Below are 13,430 nucleotides of genomic sequence, written 5' to 3' on the forward strand. Positions count from 1 at the left end.
GGGGCTTTCGGGCACCACACGGCCCCGAGGCATGGCCGTGTGAGGTTCACACGGCCAAAGCCTTTCCCCTCTCCGCCATCCATACATGGTTGTGTGGTGTACACAGCCGTGGACAACTCCCATCAAGACCTCCAAGCACGGTCGTGTAGATCCACACGGCCTGGACTGCCCCAGCTTTTGGAAACCTAGCACGGCCGTGTGGAGCACACGGCCAGAACACTTTTAAGCACTGGGAACCTTGCACGACTGTGTGATGCACACGACCAGGGACTTCTTGTTCTCTGGAAACCTTACACGACCATGTAGATCCACACGACCATGTAAGAATTGAACTCTGATTTGCTTCAAAACTTGGCACGACCGTGTGAGGTTCACACGACCAGACCAAGTTCCTTGTCTATTTCTCCTGGTTGACCACACGGCCAGAGCACTCCACCCAGGCAGAGCCGTGTGTAGCACATGGCCAAGTGCTTTCTCCAATGCTTAGCTCATAAGTTTGTCCAAGAATGTAGAATCTTCACCAAATTCGACTCCTGTGCACAAAAAATGCACAAAAAGCAGATCTCCTAACAAAAAGAGTAAATATGCTAAAAGAAAAGCTGGAAGTATAAAAATGTATAAATCAAGCAAGCTCAAAGTATGTAAATGTGCGTCAAAACATGCATAAAAGTATATAAAATCTACGCACATCAGATACATGTATTTAACCTGACTAACCAAGTGAACATTGTTATCTTCTGATAGTCAATTAGTAACTATCAGTTAGAGATTTAAAGTTAATTTCTAGATGACTATTTTCCTTAAATAATATCAGGTTTAGGGGGAGAATACTTTCAAAAATATCTTTTTACTTTCACTATTGAAAATGAAATTATGTTTTGTTTTAATTTTGTTGTACTCAAAATAACTTAAAAGCATTTTGAACTCTTTCGAAAGGATCTTTTAAAGACATTTTATTTGCTTAGTTACATGATCTTTTGTAAAAGTCTTTCAAATTATTAAAATTGTTTCCTATAACAATGACCTATTTTGAAAATTATTTTAAAATACTCGGTAACCCACTCTTAAAATTATTTGAAAATATTTACTAACCTGGAAACTTTTTAAAGACTTTTACTAAAGTTTTTATGGAAAGTTTTACCTAAAACTTTTGAAAGTATTTTTATTTAAATATTTCTCTTAAAAAATATAATTTCTTGGACAATTCTTGAAGCATTTCCTTTATAGAAAAGTTTTTTATGGAAATTATTTTGAAATTCTTACTTAGGAAATTTTGCAAACTTACTTTGAACATTTTTCAACCTTACTTTTACTAAAAAATTATTGGAAAAATATTTTTGAAATTGCAAAAATATTTTTAAACTTATTTCAAAATTGCATTTTGTAAATATTTTTGAAAATTTTTACTTAGAAATCCTTGACAAAAGTTACATAGAAATTTTTCTTGAGCCTACTCTAAAATTTACTTACAAAGTTTTTGACTTAGCATTTTTTATTCAAACCTCTCCCTAAGTCTAAGATATATAAAGTATTAAATATATTTTTTGACTTAGAACTTTTAGTTATATTTCTATGCTTACTCTACATTTTTGTCATTACTCTACTTATTTTTTTGATGAATGCCAAAGGGGGAGGGTAAGGGTTAAGTAAGAAAAAGACATTCTAAATAATCTTAACTATAAAACCAATAAAGTGAATTAATCAAACGATTAATCTTAGTCAAGCATCTTTTCTCTTGAATAATGTTATTACTATTTCATTTTATGCATATCTTTTTCTAACTTTAACCCAGGTTGTCATTATATTAAAAAGGAAAGATTGTTTGTGCAATTGGCACTAACGGTCTAACTCGGATTTTGATGAATGACAAGTGAGTTAAGTTAGGTCTTTGTGTAATCAATTGCTTTACCAAGTATACAAGAGTTGATAGATTTGAAAGATCTGATACCAGGCTGAAATCCAGCTAAATCTGAGGACCTGATAGTTGGTAAGAAGCCCAGATATGTCAAAGGGCCGACCTGATATTTGGCAGGAAGTTCGATTGGGTCCGCAGGACTTAACAACTGGTAGATGTCTAGTTAGGTCTGCAGACCTGACAACTGGTATATAGACCTGGTGGGTTAAGAGACTAGTCAACCGACTATAAGTTGGTAAGTGAAGATAAGTCATTGGAGGAGAGTGACCCAGTGAGGACGCATCCCAGTTGAGGAAAAATAGGTGTTGGTCTAGTTTAGGTACATTTTAGATCCTTAAACTGAGACCTTGAGTAATTCTTGTTCCAGAGAGGGCAGGAGCTAATTATTATTACTCATTGTTATTGTGCTAACACTTATCTTACAGGTTATTATTTTGTTTATTAGACTAACATGTTTTGCAAGGCTAGAAGAGCACAAAAAGCCTCGAGTGAACAGTATCTAAGGTGCCTTCAAGCATTGGAAGGCGCCTTGGCACTGTTCATGGAAGGCGCCTTCGGTGCATGGAAGGCACCTTCTGTAGGATCAAATTCTGACCTTTACGGCCATAAGGATCAATTTTTTTTTAGATCAAGATTTACACATTAGAGGTGCCTTCCATATCCTTTATAAGAGCATCTTGACCAAGCTTCAAATAATAACTCATACACAAGCTTCTACGCATCCAATTGAGGTTTTGACTTCTCTGGCTTCCTTCTGTGACTTTTCTACAACGCTGCTACACCCCTCTACCGCTGAGAAGCCATCCAAACACTAAGCTGGAGCTAACTGACTCCGATAAAATATTTCATAACTTTAAATTCTGTACTTAATTATTGCAAAAAGGATAAGTGTAGTGTGTTACACTTGTTCTAACTTTCTTTTGTACTCGATTCCATCTTCCAGTGGTTCCGAAAGAGATATTTTAGTGGATTATGTAGGATCGAAAAGAATTTAGATATCTCCAAAATGATATGATATTGTCCACTTTGGGCCTAAGCCCTCATGGTTTTGTTCTTGGGGTCTACCCAAAAGGTCTCATCCATTGGAGATATCTTTTCTCTTATAAACCCATGATCTTTCCCTTGTGTTTTTAATGTGGGACTATGTTTGCAGCCTTGCAACACCAACAATCTACCCCTCAAACAAAGGACCACAGGCTTCCCACGTTTTATCCTCGACTCACCAGGTCTTCCTGCCCCTCGGTCCACCCGGCCTACTAAGACTTCCTTGCCTAGCCGCAACTAGGACTTCCTGCCTGGTGTCTGGTCCTCTTGATCCGAACATAGGAACCCCCAATTTCTTTGTTCGAGGTTAATATTGTACCCACATGACTCAATCAGACCATAGCTCTTATGCACAGTCGGCGGTTAAACCATTTGGCAGTCCGGGCTCTGATACCAATTGTAGGATCGAAAAGAATTTAAATATCTCCACAATGGTATGATATTGTCCACTTTGGGCCTAAGCCCTTATGATTTTTCTCTCGGGGTCTACCCAAAAGGCCTTATCCAATGGAGATATCTTTTCTCTTATAAACCCATGATCTTTCCATGTGTTTTCAATGTGGGACTATGTTTGCAACCTTGCAACACTAACAAGTTATCCATCGATAGGTCCACGGGACCTGGGTCTTGGAGTAGGAGTTGTGGAAGGCTCCGAACCAAGTAAAATCGACTGTGTTTGTCTCTATCTTCTTACTTTTTTTTTCTATGTTTTTCTACTATATACTTTGTTTTCAAAATAAAAAAGAACAAGTTTTTCAAAACTACATGATTCACCCCTCTCATGTGCGACTCAATCCAACACCATTGAGTAAGTCTTGGATTCGAGCATGTAATTGGCTCGCTAATTCTCCTTCCTACATTTTTATATTATATAATTTATTTAAAATTATATCACTTTTTGATACCTTAGTGTCGGATGTTCCTTCATGTAGCTTGATTAGTTTTTCCCATAAGTCCTTTGCACTGGTGAACGGACCGACTCAATTCAACTCTTCTTTGATTAGTCTGCACTGCAAGGTTTGGGTTGCCTTTGCATCGGCCTCAATCTTCTTACGAGTTGGTGGGTCCCACTTGTCATAGGAGATGGGTACTCTGTCCTTGATGGGGAGTGTGAATCTGGTTTGAATAATGATTCACATCTCTACCTGAGTCTTCAGGTGGTACTCCATTCGACCTTTCTAGTAATCGAAATCCTCGCCGGAGAAGAGGGGCAGGCATGCGGTATTGTAGCCTTCTTGATGGACCATTCAAAATCTCACTCAAGAAAAATTAAAAGTAGAATGTACCAAGAATTGGTCTTGGATTAGTAGTGTAAGAGAAGAAAAATATACTAAAATATTGCTTGAGTGGTGTTGCACCAACTTCAAAAAATTCTAAAAAAATATGAGAAATTTGTTAGAAATAGTTATTATTCTAATTCTGACTTATGATGAAAATTTAAAAATACAATATCAGAAAAATTATATGAAATATATATTTTGCAAAAAAAATGAAAAGGAAATGAAATGCTCTTATGGTGTTTGCACAAATTTAGAGTGTCGCTGCTCTGATATCAATTGTAAGATCAAAAAGTACTAGGGGCGAATAGTATTTGTGACTTTTTCACATATTTTTGTAAAACTATCAGAGTAAACATAGTGGAAATAAAGATAATAGCAAAAGAAAACAAGCACTACCACTTCTCTTTTACTTAGTTCGGAGTCTGTGATGACTCCTACTCCAAAACCCGTGATCGACGATCACTTTCGTTGGGTAATCCACTAATAATTTTGAATAAGTACAAGTACAATAATTTAAGTGCTATTAATGAAAATATACCAACAACCAAGGATTAGAAGTTCTGGGCTTTCGGTCATTAGAGTCATGTTACGACGTCGTAGAGTCGTCTTTGGAGCAGTGCGTAAGAGAAATGTCATAGCAACTTTGAATTCAAGTTCTATTAAGAAATATGGTTGAATAGTGCTTTATGGAATATTGAGAATTCCTCTAAGCTTGTCCAAGGCGCCTCCAGATGAAAAGATTATCCCCCAATCTTTGATCTCGATAACCTCTGTAGCCTGCGCCTTTTATCCATCTAAGGGCGCCTTCTATGAGCTTTAAGGGTGTCTTTAATGCTTCAGAGCATCTCCCTATTGTGAAAACCTTATCATTAATGTTTATCTGAGCGAGGGTGCCTCTGTCCTATCCAAGGCATCTTCCACAAGGATCCGAGGCACCTCCGAGCACCTCTGAGATGCCTCGTACATTGTTCATCCAAGGTTGATTTTTTCCACTTTATTCCTGTAAAGCATGTTAGTTCAAATACAAAAGGATACCCTATAAAATAGAGTTAGCATGATAAAAACATAGTATTTTGACAGACTTACGACTATCTAGTTCTAACTTTCAGATTTCTCGTGAAACCCTAGGTTAAACTGATGCCTATTGTTCCCTCTACGAGGAACGTATTTTCACCTACTCCTCTCAAGAGAGTTTTACCAGATGTCAAACTAGTCCTCTAGATAGTTTGGATTTTTGCTCAACATCCGAGACTTCAGGACTTTTCTCTTGACATCCGAACCTTGACCCATCCAGTCTTCCGCCTAGTGCCCACAACCCTGAGGACTTTCACCTAGTGGATTTTTGTCCAACGTCCTCGACCTGCCAAGACTTCGCCCAGTCTCACGAACCATGACTTCCTTGCCTAACCGCAACTAGGACTTTCCAATTGTCTAGTGTCTACTATGATGTCTTTTCCTAGCCTCAACTAGGACTTTCACCTTACCTAAAATCGCTTAGGACTTTCCTGTATACTTAGTCAAACTTGTTAGAATGACAACAAACCTTAATTCTGAATCCTTTGTCATTGTTGATCATCTGGTACTTTCTGCACTAACAATATCCTGTTAACGATAACAAAGCAAGAGAAGATCTCCAAACAAAATAAGTAATCATGCTGATAAAATGATAATATGGAATGCGATAACATAAATCATAATCAAGTAAAACAAGTGAATGTACATTAACCAAAGTCTAAAAATATATATAATCTATACACATCATGTGTCAATAAGTGAAGGCAAAGAAGGACTACTCTAGAAAATTGTTATACCAGAATGAATATGGGAATAATCACTATAGACTTCGTGGTGGGGTTATCCAAAACACATTAAGGGTATAACTCGATTTAGATGGTCATTGATTGATTAATCAAGTCTGCTTATTTCCTACAGATCTATAAGACTAACTTTTTGAACCGCTTGGTAGAGTTTCCAGTGAGGCATAGTACATAACTTCATTAGAGTGCAACATTTCAAACAAATGGACAAAGAGGACCTACTTTGAGCTTTGAGCTTTGAGCAAGCATGATAAAATTCGAAGGCAGCTAAGAAGATCATCTATATCTAATAGAGTTCACCGACAACAACAACTATCACTCGAAATTCAAATGGAACCTAGAGCGTGTAGATCCCCTACCCTATGGGAGGAAGTTGGAGAGTGGCGACTTTTAGGTCTATGGGGCATCCAACAAGATGCAGAATTAGTACAAATTATCTAACAAAGACTACAAAAAGATCAAGAATGACAAAAGAGTTATGCGGACCGCAGATGAAGACCTTTAGAATACATAGTAGATGATCATATGTTCCTACGTGTTTCACCCACCAAATGAGTCAAGATATTTTTTCTGTTAATAGATTAATTAATTGATTAATTGTTCAATACAGGTTATTAAAATATTTATTTATTAGAATAATTAATTTGGTACTGATTAGTTGACTAATTAATCGAATTAGCAATAATATATAGATGATTGATTTTTCGACTAAGTTTATTTAGGTTTTAATTAATTTGATTAATTAATTTAGTAATTGATGGATTAATGTGTCCAATTGATAAATTATATGTTTAATTAGATTAATTAACAGATTTGAGAATCAATTCTGTTATTAATTAACTTAAGAATTAATTGGTTAATTAAGAAGGTTAAATAATTACTATTAAAAGGGAAATAAATGATTAACCAACATATATTATTTATGGTGGCTATGATTATTCTAGTATTTAGTTTAACTTTGTATTTTATATTTGTAGGATCTAATATTGAAGTAGACTCTTCAACCATTAGATAGTTAATTGGGACGATCTACTATAGAGGTGGATAATTCTTTCTTTGATCTTTTTAGATTTTTGCCCTTAGCTAGTGCATAAGTATTTGATTACGCATTAAGTATTTGATTACGCATTAGTTACTTTATTTTGACTCCACTCTACATTTGATCATTAAGATTGATACTTAGTTGCTTATCCTTATTTTAGTTTACTTTGATATCTATGCAGTAATTAGTTGTTATCCATGTTTTATTTATTGTCATTTATATATGCCTTTATGTTAGTAATGCATACCATGGTATAGTCAGTAGATTATTTATTCTCTTGATTGAGATTGAAATTATTTTACTTGTTACTTGTTACTTGTTACATTTCTATGCATGTGGACTGCCCACTAGATCGAATAGTGTTAGCATGCTATTGTCCACAGTCTGTAACTAAAATAGATACACATCATATCTGTCCATTAGATTAGACACTGGTAGCATATTGTTTCTTATAGATAGTAATATTTATACGTTTTCACTACCCTCTTTGATCAAATACTGATAGAGTGTTATTGCTCATGATCAATAGATGAGGCGCTAAAGTGCTACCTCATCCTATCTGTACATTAGATCATATAATGATAGCATATTTTACCCACAGACAGTGATCAAATAGTGATCGTGATGTTTAAGACATGCATGCAAACATTTCAACTTATATTAATTAAATACTTGGTGGTCTTTCTCTATTGTCATTTGTCGCTTCTGTGGTAGCAACATTTGGCTTCATCTTCCGTTGTATCATATTGTCACTACGTGGTATTCACCGTTACCAGATGGTGATTTATACCGTCGAGGCATAACAAAATAGTTTTAGCAATGTATAACACTTATGGTTAGTTGAAGGAGACGTTCGAGACTAAGATCATCAAACAGAAAGCTCCAATGGAAAGATAATGGATCAGGTTAGTTGAAGGAGACGGACGGAGAAGGGTAGAGTGATTGAAAGTTAATGGATTAAGTTGGATTTAGTGTTTATTTTCAAATAAAAACACCACCTTACGACTGCTATCGGATAATTAGAACAACAGGATTCTGGATTTCAAAAATTAGCACTATTATGGTGCTATGGTGTTGTATTTCAAATACCAACATTATTGTGGTACTGATTCAACACCTCACTATGATTGCTATTGGGTATTTAGAACAATGCGGTTCTAGATTTAAAAAAATAATACAACTTTGGTGTTCCATTTTAAAATCATCATTACTTTGGTGCTAGATTGTAAAGACCCGCACCATTCCATGGCCGTTGGTTCTAGATTTTTTGTTTTTTTAAAAAAACAACAATGTAGTGCTGCATTTAAAAACTAGAACCACTTTGATTTTGAATTTCAAAAACCATTACCTATGACATAGAAGTCAGTACAATATGATTATTGTAGTCCCTTGTGGCTGGTAAAAGGTAGGGGAGGGTGAATTGTACTACATAAAATAAAATAGCAAACACCTTTCTCTAACAATATAACTTTATTAATTACACACTTAATCAAAATATAATGAAATTAAAAGAGTACGAGACATACAAATTTTTACTTAGTTTGCAATCAGAGGATTGCTACTTTAAGGAAAGTCGGCTCAGTAAGAATATCTCCTTCTCGAACAAAACGTTGTAGGCGGAGAAGTATCATATACGAAAATAACGCTCGGAAATGAAAAACAGAAAGAAACTCGAAGTACAAAGTATGTTTTTCGAAAATGAGAAGACCAGGACTCTATTTATAGCCCATGGCTGGAAGGTGCATTCGATGAACAGTGCGAAGGCGCCTTCCAAGGCTATGGAAGGCGCCTTCGACCAGGCTGAAATGAGTTGTTGGCCGTGGATAAAGTTTTATCCACGAGCACCTCGCTGGAAGCGTCTTCCAGCCCAATGAAAGGCACCTTCAGCATGTGGATAAAATTTTCCAAGGGCTATAAAAAGACCCCTGGACCTAGGAATGAAGTAACAACTTGTGTATTCACCTTCCTAGTCTTTTCTGAGCTTTCATTGTGTGTAAAAAACTTCTCCACCTTCACCAAAGGAGATTCTTAGTGAGCTTTCTACTGCCTTGGATTAACAACGATCTAGGTTGTAACCAAGTAATTCTTGGCCTTTTACTGATTTTATTTAAGTTGTTATTTCTATTTTTTTAATTACTTTGCTAATCTGAGTCGAAAGACGAGAAAGGTTTATTTTAGTGTTTCAGGGAACTCAACCCTCTCCGGCCAACCCAGACCTACAAGTGGTATCAGAGCCTTACAGCTTTAGGGGGACTAACTGCCGAACGAAGCAACGAGATGGCCAGACCAAGCATCTATCCACCAAAATTCGAGGGGGAATTCGTGAGCTGGAAAAAGAAAATGGAGGTATTCATTAAAACTGACTTTGAATTATTTTTAATAATGGAATTTGGTTTTGAAGCACTCAAGGGCAAGGAAAAGTATCAACGGACGAAGAAAGAACAAGTCGACTTCATGGAAAATGGCAAAGCAGATTTTCATCTGCTAAGAGTTCTACCGTCACAATAAGTCAACCGGATCGGTGCTTATGAGTCTGCCAAGGAGCTCTGGGAAAAATTTCTAGAACTACACGAAGGAACCTTGGAGGCGAAACTTGCGAGACGGGACCTACTTCGCAACCAAATCACCAACCTTCGATTAGAAGAAGATGAAATCGTTGCACACCTTCACTCGTGGATTAAGGAGCTCATCACCGGACTTTCGAATCTCAGAGAAAAGGTAAGTAATCGAGATTCACTAAGGTATGCACTTAACGTATTCCCTAGAAATAAGGAATGAGCATCATTAGTAGATGCCTATTGTATCTCTAAGGATCTAGAGTCTGTTACCTTATAAGAGTTGTTTTCAACATTTGAAATCCATGAAACGAAATATGTAGATTCGAAGAAGGAGCCGAAGCACAACATTTCCCTTAAGGCAAAGATGGACGAACAAGATTCATAATTCTCTCCCGACGACAATGAAATGGTAATGATGGTAAGACAGTTTAATAAATTATTTAAAACTAGAAAATTTAACCATCTACAAGGTAGAAAGAAAAGGACAATTAGATGCTACTACTATAATGAAGAAGGAAATGTAAAAGACAACTACTATAAATTGAAGAAAAAGGACAAAAGCAAAGACAAGAAGCCCGTCCAAACGAACAAACACAAGATCCTTCAAGCAACTTGGGATGAAACGTTGTCTGAATCGGAGGTCAATGCCTTTTCCAGACTTGCATTGATGGCAAGTCATCAAGAAGACGAACATGAAGAAAGCTCGTCCGAAATGAGCATCGAGAATATCAATGAAGGGGGAGCTATATCAGAAGAAAGAAACAGTTCAGGGGGAGCTACAGATGACGAGATCGACAAAGTAAGTCAGGTACGATCTCTCCCACCTGACAAGTTGTTTAAATTTGTGAAATTATTAACTAAAGATTATTACAAACTTGAAAAAGAAAACAAATAATTAAAAATAATGTTTGCCAAATTTGTCTGTTAAAAGATTTTAAAAAATTAAAAATTAAAAATGATAAATTGAGGACACAAGTTGAAAATTTGAAAAATCATACATGTTCAACTGTTCAAACTCAAAATTTTAAAAGACTAACCTGGTACCTTAGATTTCACAGGGGCTAAATAAGAAAAATATCCAAAATTTACGTACCCCCAAAATTCTTGATTAATGCTGTAGGAAGGAACTTATATTGGGTTTCAAAAACTTGTATAAATTAAAAGTAAAATTGGACTTAGGGATTTCAGATAGAAGATTAAATATTTGAATTCTTTAAAAGGCTTTGTCTAGAAGTGGTTGGTAATCTAATAACCAAGAAGGTCTAGTGCCTCGCCACAGCTTAGAAGTCAATTACTGAATTGAATATTTAATTGACAAACTGATAAGCATGGAATAGTTAATTAAATTAATGCTTTCAATCTTTGTCAATTTCATAACTTAGATTTTTTTTAAAAAACTTAGAGTTTCTAAAAATATTGACGTTGAATTTTCTTTATAACAAAATTATTTTCAAAATTTTGTCAAAAACTTGATAAGTTTTTTTAATTTTCTTTTGAAAATTAAAAAAGTTACCCCTAGATTTTTTTTGGTACCCCAATTTTTTTATGTGATCAAAGGGGGAGAAGGGAAGATTAAGTCTAGGGGGAGGTAGTAGTTAAATTTCAAATGCAAATTAAATTTGAAAATCTTTTTGCACTTTATTGCATGATTACAATTTTATTATCTTGGTATTTTAATTTTATTATCTTTACTTTATGGTTGATTTACCCTAACTTGGTTTGCTCACATAAAAAAAAGAGAGATTGTTGGAACTCTAATGTTATTTTTGGTGTGATCAACCAAGTTAGGTTAAGTGCTGTTATGTTTTGATCTCTGTGTTTAAGTGTGCAGGAGCTTAGGAGCACAGGAAGTCAAGTGTAAGACGCAGCTAGCGAGAAAGACGGCATGAGAGAGAGCCAACGGGCTTTGTGCGTCTGAGGGACCAGGTGCTGCGGAAGAGTACACCCACGGATGAGAAGGACGCGCATGGCGGTCGGAGGGATGAGTGTTGGTGTGGGAAGCATCAGACGATCGAACCCAAGTTTTGATAATGACAAAGGGTTCAAAGTTAAGTCATCTTGTGATCTAACAAGTTCATTGAGCTTGCAGGAAAGTCCTAAGTGGTACTTAGGCAAAAGTCCTAGCTGCGGTTAGGCAGGTGGAAAACCCTAGGGGGTGGTAATCCTAGGTGGAAAGTCCTGGTGTCGCGAACCAAGTGGAAGACTAGACGGGCCGAGAAGCGGAAGTCCAGCAGAAAGTCTGGAAGCTTCGAACGCTGAGCAAAAGTCCAGTCGATCTGGAGGATCGCACTGGCAACAGGTAAATCTCCTGAGTGGAGTAGGTGAGGACGCGTTCCCCGTAGAGGGAATAGTAGGTGTCGGGTCGACCTAGGGTTTCCGGTTGGAAGTCCGAAGTCAGACCCGGACAGTCCGATGACTGTCAACTATCATTTGTTATATCATTTCTGTGCTAACTTTGTTTTGCAGGGTATGTGTTTGGAACTAACACATTTTGCAGAAACAAAGAAGCAACTTCGGCCTCGGATGAACAGTGTCCGAGGCACCTCCATGGGGCTTGGAGGCGCCTCGGGTGCAAGCCGAAGCCAACTGTCCAGAGGAGCTGGAGGCGCCTCGGATGAAGCTGGAGGCGCCTTGGACTAGGGCTTGAAGGCGCCTTGAGGAGGCTTGAAGGTGCCTTAAACCTGATAAGGTGTGACCAGGTTTGCGCTGATCCACCCGTGCGACTCAGCGGCATGGAGGCGCCTTGGACAGGCTTGGAGGCACCTCCAGCATAGTATAAAAGGGGGGGTCGAGGCAGCTACTCAAAACAACAACTTCCGAGCAATCCTAACGCTACAAGCTGCTAACGAGATGATCCCGAAGTGCTGCAACATCATTCCGACGACCCGGAGCTTCAGATTTCATTTCTTTGTTGTCGATATTACTTAATTCTATTGTACTTAATTCATATCTATACTATTGCGATTTAATAGTGAATTGCCCAAAGTAATCGCTCAATGAGCGAGGGCCTTGGAGTAGGAGTCGCCCAAGGCTCCGAACCAAGTAAAAACACTTGGGTCTTTTCTGTGTTTGGTTTTTCCTTTATTTCCGCTGCATTACTCTCGAACGATTTCCGAATACGAAATGAACGAAATAGCCACGAGCGCTATTCACCCCCCCCTCTAGTGCTTTCGATCCAACAATTGGTATCAGAGCGGGGTCGCGTTGATTTGGTGCAACCACCAATCACGTAATTTTTTTTCGTGGTGTTTTCGATTTTATGGAGTCAATTAGAATCTAGCTTAATAGCTACATTCTATTTTTTTTTCGAATCGGTTTTAGCTCGAAGTTGGTGCAACACCACTCGAGCTCGTAATCTTAAATTTATTTTTCGCACTGCTAATCCAAGACCTAGTCTTGGGACGTTTCTTTTTTCTTTTATTTTGCATACTATCAATGGCCCAACAAGAGGGTTTTAGCACTGTTCGTCCCCCGCTCTTCACCGGAGAAGACTTCGGGTATTGGAAGGGACGAATGGAAACATTCCTCAAAATCCAGTTCGAGACATGGATCATCGTCAAGACTGGACTGCAACTTCCAACCGATGAAGATGGCAAGCCTACACCCTGCGAAAAATGAGAACCATCACTAATCAAGAAAGTGGAAGCCGATGCCAGAGCTACCTGCACCCTCCAGTGCGGACTGACCAAGGAAGAGCTCAACAGAGTTGGACCGTTCTCCAGTGCAAAAGAGCTATGGGAGAAGCTGATCAAACTCCACGAGGGCACCTCCGAC

Source organism: Zingiber officinale, chromosome 10A, assembly GCF_018446385.1.
Source record: "Zingiber officinale cultivar Zhangliang chromosome 10A, Zo_v1.1, whole genome shotgun sequence".
NCBI classification, from domain to species: Eukaryota; Viridiplantae; Streptophyta; class Magnoliopsida; order Zingiberales; family Zingiberaceae; genus Zingiber; species Zingiber officinale.